The 12,180-nt window shown below is 37.0% G+C and overlaps 1 pseudogene; it reads right to left on the reverse strand.

The window, feature by feature from the left end:
* Nucleotides 1-5,362, reverse strand: part of LOC124982931 (protein FAM76A-like) — an 81,670-nt pseudogene extending 76,308 nt beyond the window's left edge.
* Between the last annotated feature and the right edge of the window lie 6,818 nt (nucleotides 5,363-12,180).

Raw genomic sequence — 12,180 nt, forward strand, 5'->3', positions numbered from 1 at the left:
CTTTTAAATGAGCTTGCAAAGCAAATGTGGAATGGCATGAATAGTAGTCATTTTTTAAATACTTGATTTATATCTTATTCATAATGATAAAACTGAAAGGGTAATTATAAATTTCAATAAGAAGCTTAGGTTGAATGAGACCTGGAGTTAATCAAAATATTGTATTTAGACTTTTTATGTCTCTGTTAATTGGTATTTTTAATAAGGATACTACTTAAGAAAGATATGGTAGTAATAAAACTTAACAAACCTTAAACTGTGGGATGATTTCCCTTTGGTTATATGTAATTGTTTATTAAAAACAGTTTTAGAAGACAATAGTAATGAAAGCATCAACAGAGCCTTTTTAAAGTGAAAGTATGTTCTGAGGGATGAACCTATAAAATAAAAATTGTATCATCTCTTTTTAAAACAGCATCATTAAAAATAAGAAGAACAACTCATTTCCAAAATTTGTTTGCAACTCTCTCATGTTGGGCAATATCCCCTCTTTTTGGACTATCCCTACCTCAAAAAGTATTTATTCAGCAATAGGGTATATGAAGTATATTAGGAGCCAAACAAAAAGCATTTTCCCACTGCCCCATCATATGAAATAACTAATTTCCACCCCTACATGATTTGAACTTCTCAAGATTGATGTAATCAGTGCCACCGCAGAGATGAGATACCATATTTAATAGGTAGTCGGAATGGTTTTCTTATTTCTGACATTTCCTACACCTCGCTGTCACTAGAAATACTAAGGTATTTTGCGACTCTCAAAAGAACATTCTGACTTGTATGTTAATAAAAAAAAGAAGAAGAAAAATACCCCTCCTTCTAGAAGAGTCAGTATTACCTAAATCAATATTTTTGATCATATATTAAGCAAGCTTGTTCAAGTCAAATGGCCCTTAGGGATCACTGAACCCATCCTGGATGCACCTCTATTTTTATAAATCCTTTTTCTGAAGAATTTTTTTGTTGCATTCTTCTTATCCTTATTTCACACACACACACACACACACACACACACACACACATAAATATATGTCCTTAAATGCCTGACTAGTCTAAATAAGTGTCAGGAAGGACACTTTCTGACTGGCCCCATATCAGAGAATACTTGGGGACCACACCCTGGTGAACCTGAGCATTAACGCATGTTAGCAGCACCTCTACTGTCAAGTCAATGCTTCTCCATCTCTGATGGAAGGGAATACCATGAGCCACCTAAGAAGTCTCAATTTCCTTTAGAGACTCACAAACTCCTAAAAGGACCCAACTTTCTTCCATAAATGGCATGGACTGAATTCTCCCAGAGTAAAAAGACACTGTAGCCTTCATTTCCCTTCTTTAGCTAGCACTCTGATCTTCCTTCTCCACTAGGTCTCAAAGAGACTCAAAGAGGACAGCTGAAACAAAGAAGCCACTCATTTCATCCATATCTTGTGGGTTGGTATTTCTGAGTAAAGGCATACTCATTCAAGGAGAGAGAGAATCGGCTGCTAACATCCCCCTCTGATACTAGAAAATTAATTCTTTACCAGGGTTACACACCTAAACTTGCCTAATCCCTAGAGATACTGATAAATTAAAAGCTACACGCTTGAGGCTTCATTTTAATTGATAAAGCATCTTTATTTATAAGGCTTATTTCCATTAAGAAAGTTCTCTCAGAAACTTTTTGAATGTGTTATGTTTTGTAGCAGCTGAGGAGAGAAACACCCAACTCAATATTTCCAGGAATCACAAAAAAAAAAAAAAAAAAACAGTTTGTCCAGTGATGTAAGGGATTTAACAACTGAATGTACAGCATGTACTATGTTACATTTATTTTTAGAAATGGAGTCAGACAGACCTGGATTCAAATCCCAAGTCCATTTTTTTCTAGATGTGTCCTTGGATAATGTTCTCACATAGCCTGATCCATTAAAGGAAAGTTGCTTTTTACTCTTTAGGGATTACACAAATAACACATACGTTCCAAGATCTGTATGTGGGAAGCCAGAGACAACCCAGGAGAGTTGATGTATAGTTCCATTCTGTGTCCCAAGTCCCAAGGCTTTCTTCCAAAGCATGAAAGTCAGCATACCTGAAACAAAAGAACAAATGTCTCAGTTTGAGTTGAAGGAAAGAAAAGATCAATGTCCCAGCTCAAAGTGGTCAGGTAGGAGCACCCAAATTTCATGTCAAGGAATTAATTCTATCTCCACTCAGTCTATAACTAGATGCTTAGCTTCCCCTAGACAAGGTACAGAACTACACTCCCAAAGAGCAACATTCAAACACTCCTTTCCTGAAATACAATTCTTAAGTGGGGTGACAGAAATTGGAAAAGGTTACAGTCCTGACTACACTTTTCCTATTATAAGCCTAATGCTGTGTTTCATCTCCAGAGCAGCCTTGGATGAACCTGTTTCTCTGTAGTTCCTCAGCTTCCTATGAATTATGTGAGCCCATAAAAGCCTTTCAGTAAGTTTCCTTTGCTTAGATTAACCAGAATCATCTATTTCTGTTGTTTACAACCAGAGACCCCACTTCTACATCAATGCAATTTTATTGAGTGTTTTCTCAGAGCAGGCACTAAGCTAGAACATTGTGGGAGCTACAGAGATTCATAAAGCATGGTGCCTGTTCCTAACTCACTGGGGAAGAAGAACATAGACCCATTAAAAGAAATTACTATAGAAGGCAATGGATAATAAGTATCAAATGAGTAGTGAAAACAATATTCTACAGGGGTTCAGAGGAGAAATATATTTCTGAGAGGAAAGGCTTTATTGTGCAAAATATGGAAATTGGAGTGGGACAATATGCTTTAAGTCCCAATTCTCACACTTTCTCACACTTTCTATTTTAATTCTGCCACATTTCTTAATGACTACCCCTTCTCTCCTGCTGTACCAAATGAGACAATGAAGTTGAAAGCCTAATGTGAACTAGAAGGCACAACACAGACATTAGTTACCAGTTACTGCTATGAACTGGGTATGGCCAGCAATTTCATGAAGGAGTCATTCTATATAACAGCATTCATTGCATGCTTAATATACACCACGCACTGTACTAGATATACAATCCTACATGATTTATGTAAATATTACCCTTTTACAAATTAGAGAATTGAGACCTATGGGCATTTGGCAATTTGCTGAAGGTCAAGTAGCTCATATTTGGAAAATTCAGGGTTTGAAGTACATTTTATCTGACTCCCAGTTCTACATCATTTCCACAAAATGCTACTTCCCTTAGAGTACTTTCGCGAAGAATGGGATCTCAAAAGTGGAATACTGTGAACAAAGATATGCACATGGGTCTCTCTGCTCTCATTTCCTAGACATGTTAACAACATCCTCCAGATAACCTCACTAAGCCTCTCACTGGCATCTCTCACTGTCAAGCAGAGACATGCCAGAGCCTGTGAGTCACATGAGCCATGGCATTTGTGACAAGGTCATTCAGAAGGAGATGCTCTCTAAATTTCCAGATAGAGCACCAGTGAGGAAACAGAGAAGGTGTGTCTTCATGGAAAATGTAACTTTTTACCCTGGCATTTATGTAAGACAAGAGTTCAGCAATGCCACAAAAGCTATGCTGCCAAGAACATGCCACTTTATTCTCTCTTCCCTCCAACTAAAATACAGTACAAACTCTAACTTCTGGCAAGTGGTCTAAAAACAAGACACCTACTAGTAAAAGTCATCTGGCTAATGAAAAGCAAACTACTAACTTAAAATCTTCTGGCTCAGATCCACAGATAACAAGGAAGCTTCCACAGTACCAATCTTGAAAGACCCAAGGGAGAGAGTCCAGATGCCTTGGAATCTTGATAGCCTTATTTCCACAAGTTATTATGGACCCACAGGGATGGACTTTTCCCAGAAATCTTGATGGAATGAAATCAACATCTTGTCAAAGTCAATCAGTGATTGATTATTGTCTCCTTTTTCCCTGGAGTAGTTTTACATTGGTTCCAGTTAGATGCAGCACTGTTTCCAGGTTATTGGAATACTTTAAATGGCCAATAATATAGTGATTGAGAGACTAATCATATTAACGACATTACATGGCTTATTATGTACAGGCTTATAACATCAATTACTTACACAAATTTTTCAACTACTTGTATTGTACTTATTATAAAACTGAATTAAACAGTCATTAATTAACTGTTAAGAAAAAATTTGAATAGTTTAGATTGAATAAGAATTGCATTACTACAGAATTTAACATTAATCTCTTTCACTCATAAAAATATCCAGTGGCCATGCGAGGTCATGTGGTGAGCCCAGACCTGAACTGAAGTTAGTAACCATCCAACTTATACCATGGGAAGTAGTAGACCTCTTTGGACTAAAATATGATGGTTAATACATAATATTTGTGGAAATTAGACAACAGCTACACAACTGAGTCATGCCCCTACAGAACATCATTACCCTGTATACATGTATGATTACATGAATGGTGTGCATCTACATCATGCACAACCATAGAAACAAAAAGATGTACCCCATTTATGCACAATGAATCAAACTTCAGTTTGTAAAAATAAAAAAATTATTAAAAAAAGAAAAAAGGAGAGTAACTGAAGAAAAAAGCAGTATATCAATGTTTAAATAAGACCAATCCTTTCATGTATTATTTTTAAATGATGAATGTCATCATTTTATCCAGTTTATATTAATAAAAACTAATTGTTATAAGAAAGAGTATTATTTATGTTCACAGTCATAAATGAAGGATAAATTTAAGAGTTTTTATTCCCCTAGAAAATATACCTTATAGTCAAAGAATTATACAACAAATAAGTAATATAAATGCAGGTTGTATACTTGCTAATTTCCTGGCCTAGACTTCTTTAGACTTCAGGACCATCAAATTATACATTGTCCCAGTAGTCATCACATACTCTTTAAAGTAGCATCGATCTATGAAAACAATTTCAAAAAAGGTGTTTTTCATTTACATTTCATATTCAAGCCTTCATTTATCTTTATTATTAGCCTTGTACTCTTCATCTCTCCATCTATAATTTTATCCACTATATTAGTTGTCTATTGTTGCTTAACAAGTTACTCCAAACCATAGTAATTTAAATCAACAAACATTTAGTGACTAACAATTTGGATGGATCAGGAATCTTGGTATGACTTAGCCAGGCTTTCAGCTCAGGATCTCTTACAAGGCTACAGTCAAGGTGTTAGCTGGATCTGAAGTCATCTGAAGGCTCAGTAGGGGAAGGATCTGCTTCCAAGCTCACTCACATGTCTGCTGGCAGGATTCAGTTCCTCGTGGGCTATTGGCTCAGGACCTACCTTAGTTTCTCATCACCTGAGTCTCTCCGAACAGCAGCTCCAACAGAGCACACTTCCATCTCAGCAGGTAAGAGAGACAGAGAGAGCAAGGAAGAAACCAGAATCATTCTGTGCTTTTAATCTCAGAAGTGATAGACATCCCAGTTTCCATATTCTACTAGGAGCAAGTCACTAGGCCAACCCATGCTGAAGGGAAGAGAATTTCACAAGGGTATGAGGACCAAGATGTGGATCATTGAGAGCCAGGGTAGAAGCTGACTCCCACATACAACAACAGGAATAGCCAAGGCTCATGCAGCACAGTTCATACTCTAATGACACACGAAGTCACATTTAAAATGCTTAATGTACTGAAAACAAAAGTCAAAATTTAATTTAATCTTGACTCAAGCAAATCTTATACAGTGTTTCTATTTCTTGCTAGCTACTCCAAACACCCTATTAATGAATTTCGATCAAATTAAATGCATTACTAGAAGTCAGAATGTAACTTAGGCACCTTCTTGAAGTAAAATGCTAATACGTGGGTTTCAGGGATAGAATGGAAACAATGAGTCAGTTCAAGTGTGACTTACAGAGCTTCAGGGTTTTGCATTGCTTTTGTTCTGTCTTTTAATACTTCAATTTTAATAAATTAAACTTGCCTAATGGAGCAGTATAGAAGAAATAAGATACTTTGAGGGAAGAGGTATAGATTACTTGGTAAAAAAAAAAAAAATCAGTAATTCAAACTTTTAGGACTCAAACTTTTCAATGCAGCCTTTCTCCCAGATGATGTTTAAACTGGATACGGATGTCACACGTATCTTCTGAAACTATCAATGTCATGTGAAACAGGCTACTTGTAAAAGAAAATAATTATGTGTATTATTTGAATGACCCATAGAGTATTTATTATGCATACTCATAAATACCCTTCATACCTGACCAATTTCTTTATGCATGTGATTAATGAAGCTCTAGTTATTTACTTCCTACTCTATGAAATGGAGAAAGCGTTGCTAACCCTAAGAAAGCAATAATAACCCTAATCTGCAAAAAATTGTGTATGCATCAGAGTATGCCATCAACTACAAAAAGTAAACCTAAACACTAATGGCCTAACAATAAGTTTATTTTTTCCTCACGCTGAATGATATTTGTCACCTCATCCAAATTAGGACAGTCTAATCCTGCCACTAGAAAATAGTCAGTACAGACCACCGTGATTTGATGATCCTTTCCTGCAAGTACTTCTGAATCGTCAAAGAAACAAACACTAGGACTTAATTTAACTGACAGAACAGGTCGTGAGACGATCTATGTCTTCTGCTAATACCTATAATAGGCAGTGTGTGTTTTTGTTGTAACATTACCTGGTTGAGGAGATAGAGTCAAGGAGGACACCTGTAACTGTCATCTATCTTCCAATATTATATATAATCTATCTCTACCAAATCTTATCTAAGAATTGCAAATGCCCAAAAGATTTGGGTCGGTTTGCAAGATGATAGTGTCCTATGCCTACTTATTTTTAGACAGCATTTTCCCCAGTCTTCTTAATCCAAATGCAGTTTCAATGAAATAAAGTGTGCCCTCTAATTCTTAGTCATGGTTCAATTATTCCATGTGAGAAAAGAATAATTAGGAAGTTTCCAGAAATTTATCTGCTCTAGTAATTATTTGCTTTATAGATTTCATGACAATTTTTAATATGCATTACTGAGATAGCTCAGACATTTTAATAGCAATGTCTCGCTTTACATGACTCCAAGAGAGCTTGCATTCCTCTATGCTCTTCTGAGAAGGCATTATTACAGGCATAAAAGCAAGTGCACCTTCAAAAGCTTAAAAGAAATCTCAGGATGAAATATTCATCTCCCTTGTTGCCAAATCCAAGATAGTCACAGATCAAATATATTCTCTGACATCCTCCTTCAGTTTCTCTTTTTAACATTGAACATGTTTCTTTCCCGGGCAGAAATCAAAGTCATAATATACTTTTCACTGTAATTTACTCAAGAATTCAAAAGAAAACAAATTTATACACTGACTTTTCATTTTTTAAAGGGGTAAGTTATTTTTGTTATTATCACTGCATTCTAAAGAATCAAAAATCAGAAATTCAAAATATTGAAAAATCAGATTCATTATTGTCTTAGGGAAATCACTGCAAGAAAATCTAACTTTTTAGATTTACTATTAGTAGATCATATCCTAAACTTTATTGGGGCATACTTCATAATTCATAAAGACCATTTTTTCTATGTGTCTCCACTGCTGCTGATTTTACTTTCCCGCTGGTGAAGTATTAATAACAACATTTGGGTAGACTCACAGGAACCATGAGTAATAACACAAAATCCCTTTAAAAATCTCCTCACAGTCACAGAGTTGTCACTTTCTATTTAGTAGGCATTCATCCTCATGATGGCTTCTGACAAGTAATTTCATCCCATGTACCTAAGCAGAGGAAACAGATGAATAAAATGACTTTATTTTCTCTAAAGACAGGGTCAGCAGTTCAGAATTACTCTGTTCCTTTTGCAATTTTATCCTATTCACTTTTTTACCCATGGAAAAGTTAATTCAAAAACTTTTTCCCATGTTGCTACATCTCTCAGTCCAATTCTTATTTTTGTTTTAGAAAAATGGCATATACACACCATGGAGCAACAGACAGAATGAAATTTCTATAGTTTTTTTTTTTTCTCATATACATGTTCAGGCAGCCCTTTAAAACTCGAAGTTTCTCAATATTTCCCTTTAAAGCAGGGAAATGTTTGTTTCAAATCTGCTTAGGAATTAAGAAGGAAATTCAGAAATACTGCCTCTCTAAGATTGCTTTATTCTTTCTTCAGCCTTCATTAACCAAGAAGAATTTAAAAGACAGTTAAAGGGAGAAAAAAGACAAAGACTCTTTTCTTCAGGGTCACAGCACAAAAGATAGAGCACCCCACAGGCCCTCCTCAGACACACCCTGGAGCAATCCCAGGCAGCAGGGCAAGTAAGTGGGTGCCCACCCAGCACTTAAAATGGAGGAGTGGGTGCAGCTGATCTACCCTGGAGCAGTTCATTTACCACTTTTATTCCCCTCACCTCGCCCAAGGAAGTTAGACCATTCCAACCACCAGAAAAATGCCTCAGAGACATTGCATCTGCTTTCCCTTGCCTGGAATATTCTTCCCACAGATCCCACAGGGCTCACTCCATCCATTCCTCTAATAAGTCTTTCCTTAAATGTCACTATCTTCTTGAGGCCTTTGCTGGTCTCTTATTTAAACTTTCCAATTCCCTACCCTGTTTCCTCCATCTCTTCCTCTCCTCTATTTTTCTCCATAGCATTATCACCACCTGCCCTGGATGCCTTCCAATCCATGATCCACTTCCCCCTTCCATCTTATGAGTCTTGCGGACTGTATAAGGGGCTGGCCAAGGAACACCATCAACAACTCCCTTATCCTCTGGCTTCTTGGTGGGTCTAACCAATGGGAGGCAGTAGAAAGAGATCAGAGGGAAGAAGAGAAAGAGATTCCAGATTTCTTCCCCAGTTCTGTTTCTGCCATGGCCCTAGGGGTCAGCTGTCTCTCTCTAGTGAGGGGCTGCAACCCTGTCCGGCCCTCTCCGTGCAGCTCTCCTCCCTGGGTTCTAATAACTTATTCCTCCATAACTTTCAGGCCCCAGGACACAGCATAGCCTGTGCATTAAGCCCTGCCTTATTACTAACCCTTTTACTAACTTTCAATTACTAGACTTGATTAAACTGTCGATTATCTGTTAGCCATATCAAGTTATTAGCCCTTGTCAAATTCTTCTCCGCTGTGCAGTTTGACTATGACACTTCCTTCTTTTAGCTGCTGCATCATTTGACATATCTTGTATATTTTACTTATGTCTTATTGTTTTTCTCCCTTCAGTAAAGTTCCATGAAGTCAAGAATATTTGTCTCTTGTATACTACAGCATTCCCATACCTACAGCAGATCTTGCAGCACAGAAGGAGATGAACGAATCATTGTGAGGTAAAATAATTGAATAACAAGTGAATGTCTGACTCAGAAATGAACTTGGAAAGTGAATTCTATAGATCCTCATCTTCTCTGCTTATTAGATCCCTGTCTTTACAGATGGTGTCTTTTGTGTTTTATCTTGTTTTGTATTCTTCTTCCCTTCTTGCTTCTTTCTTTCTTTTTGTATTTTTTGTCAGCATGAGATACTTTCTGTCTGCGTTATTTCAGCTCCCAATTTTTACTTCACATTTTTATATAACATCACCTGGCAACATTGTAGAGAATTCATACAAAGTCATGTAATTATAACCTGACATATAGCTTTCTACTTCATAGTGTTCATAAACAGTGTTGCTGATCCACAAGGAGAATTACTTTTAAAATAAAGAAAAGAGCATTCTGACAATGAGTTGCCACTGAACCTAACTAACTTCTGGATGAGCAATCATAAATAGCCCTGAAGTACAAATTCTGATATTCTATTTTAAAATAATGACTCAAAGAGTTTGCAGTGTAGCTCAGTGTAGAGTGCTTATCTAGCATCCAGGAGGGCCTGGGTTCAACCCCAAGCACTGTGAAAATAATTAACTAATTAATCAAATTATACAAGCCTCATGAGATAAGGCTTTGTTTTACCCATCAATATAGTCCAAATAATTAGAAGAAAGCACAATACTAGAAGTAAGTCAATTCAACAGGTGTTTTTATCAATTGAAGATGCTGAATATATAATTGTCTCTTTAAACTCTTTCTCATTCAGAATATGTGGTGGTAAATTTAAGGACAATTTACTTTTTGATTTCTGCCCCAAGGCAATGGTGGAGACTACCAAGTAGGAGTTTGTTGAGACAGTAATATCAGTAAATACAAGATCATAACCACTTCACATAGCAGCTTTACCACAAGGTCTCTTATGGAGCTTACAACACCTTTTCTCCTTCCTTGATCTTCCAGCTTTAGCATTAACTTGTTTGGAGATAGAGAAGAGGCCAAGTCACAGTTTTCCATTGCATATGATGTAATTTTTTAATCCAGCTTTTCCAGCATAATGTGACACTATATGGAAAATTGGTTTTAGTCCACTTACAAAAAGATCTTGTATTTCTAACTTATAATTATGCTCTCTATGCTTTCCTCAAATGTTATTCTTGGTAACATTATGGCTTTTTAAGACACCCTGAACTTACATTTCTTAAAATTTCTCATAATTACTTCAGGTCTTCAAATAGCCACATCTGGTCTGGGAAAGAGACAGACACAGACATTAACACAGACATAGAGAGACACATAGATTCACACTTAGAGATGCATAAGTCTATATATATATAATTAATGTTTATGGCTTTTTTCTATTTTAGCTTCACTCCTGTTCTCCTAACTCTATCTCTCATACTTTGTCTTCTGTTTATCCCCAAACTTTAAAAGTTTTCACAGGATACTTTTTTTTAGGGTTGTAGGGGGTGAGATACCAGGGATTGAACTCAGCGGCACTCAACCACTGAGCCACATCCCCAGGCCTATTTTGTAATTTATTTAGAGACAGGGTCTCACTGAATTGCTTAGCACTTCACTTTTGCTGAGGCTGGCTTTGAACTAACGATCCTCCTGCCTCAGCCTCCCAAGGCACTGGGATTACAGGCATGTGCCACTGCACCCAGCTTTACACAGGATGCTTTTGTTTCATCCCCACTTCTTAGTCCCACAACTCAGCTCCTGTTCACATATTGTCATGGCACTGATCTCTGGAAGCTTATACATGGTCTCCTCATCACAAAGCTTATACATGATCTCTTTATCACAAATCTATAATGATTTATGAAATTGTTTGGGCATGAAATACCTGAAGAATTTGGCCATATAGACTGATGCAGATAATGAGGAATTGGGAGCCAACAAACTGAAGAGATGGGGTGTAAGTATGAAACTCAATTTCAGACTCTACTCAAAGTCAAAAGGTAAATCCAAGGCAAAGCCTTGGGTGGTAAAAGAAACAATAAATAAATGAGGATAAAATGTAAGTAGAATCTTGTATAATAAACCATCCAAAAGTTTAATGTCTTAGAATAATTTCTTTACTCATCATTCTGTGGGTCAAAAATTCAAGCAGGGACCCGCTGTGGTGGTTCCTGTCTACTCCACATGGAGCTAAGAATACTCAACTAGGACTAGAGGATCTAAGATGGCCTCAGTCATACATCTGGGACTTGGGGGTGGCTGCTAACCTAGGTCTTCCCTTCTTCTCTGCTTGGCCTTTCTCTCTTTCTCTTCACATACTGTCTTATTCTTTATGGATAGACAGAACTACCTTAGGACTTTATGTAGATCACAGTAAACTGGACTTGGAGTACAATTGATAATTGGATGAGTCTTTATAAGGTATTAAGAGGGAGAGAAATTTGGGTGTAGTTTGCAGTGGGAGAAATATGAATTCTTGTGGGCAAAGAATAGATTGTAAAAGTTGTCTACAAAGATGATCACCAGCATGTTTGTTGCCTCTCCCATCAAAAGGTACTGTTTTCCTTGCCTTTGAATCTGAGTTTATTTGTGAATTATTTTGACCAACAGGATGTAGCTGCAATAATTCAGTATTCATTTGAGTCTTTCCTTTTATAGACCTAGTGGCTTCCATGATCATTGTCTTCGGACTAGTCAGCATGGGAAGAAGCAAGAGTTAGGTTATTAAATAATAGTCGATTTGAATATCAGGCCAGCACTCAGGTATTCCAGACACCATTGACGTAGGTGACCTGAGTAAAGCCATGTTGGATACAAACCAAATGAGCTTCCACCTGAGTGCTACTACTTGTGTGATCCCAGCTAACACCACATGGAGAGAAGAGTCCTACCCAGTGAACCCTGACCTAACTCCCAACCCACAAAATTGTGAAC

This window comes from Sciurus carolinensis, chromosome 4 (genome assembly GCF_902686445.1).
Source record: "Sciurus carolinensis chromosome 4, mSciCar1.2, whole genome shotgun sequence".
Taxonomy (NCBI): Eukaryota; Metazoa; Chordata; class Mammalia; order Rodentia; family Sciuridae; genus Sciurus; species Sciurus carolinensis.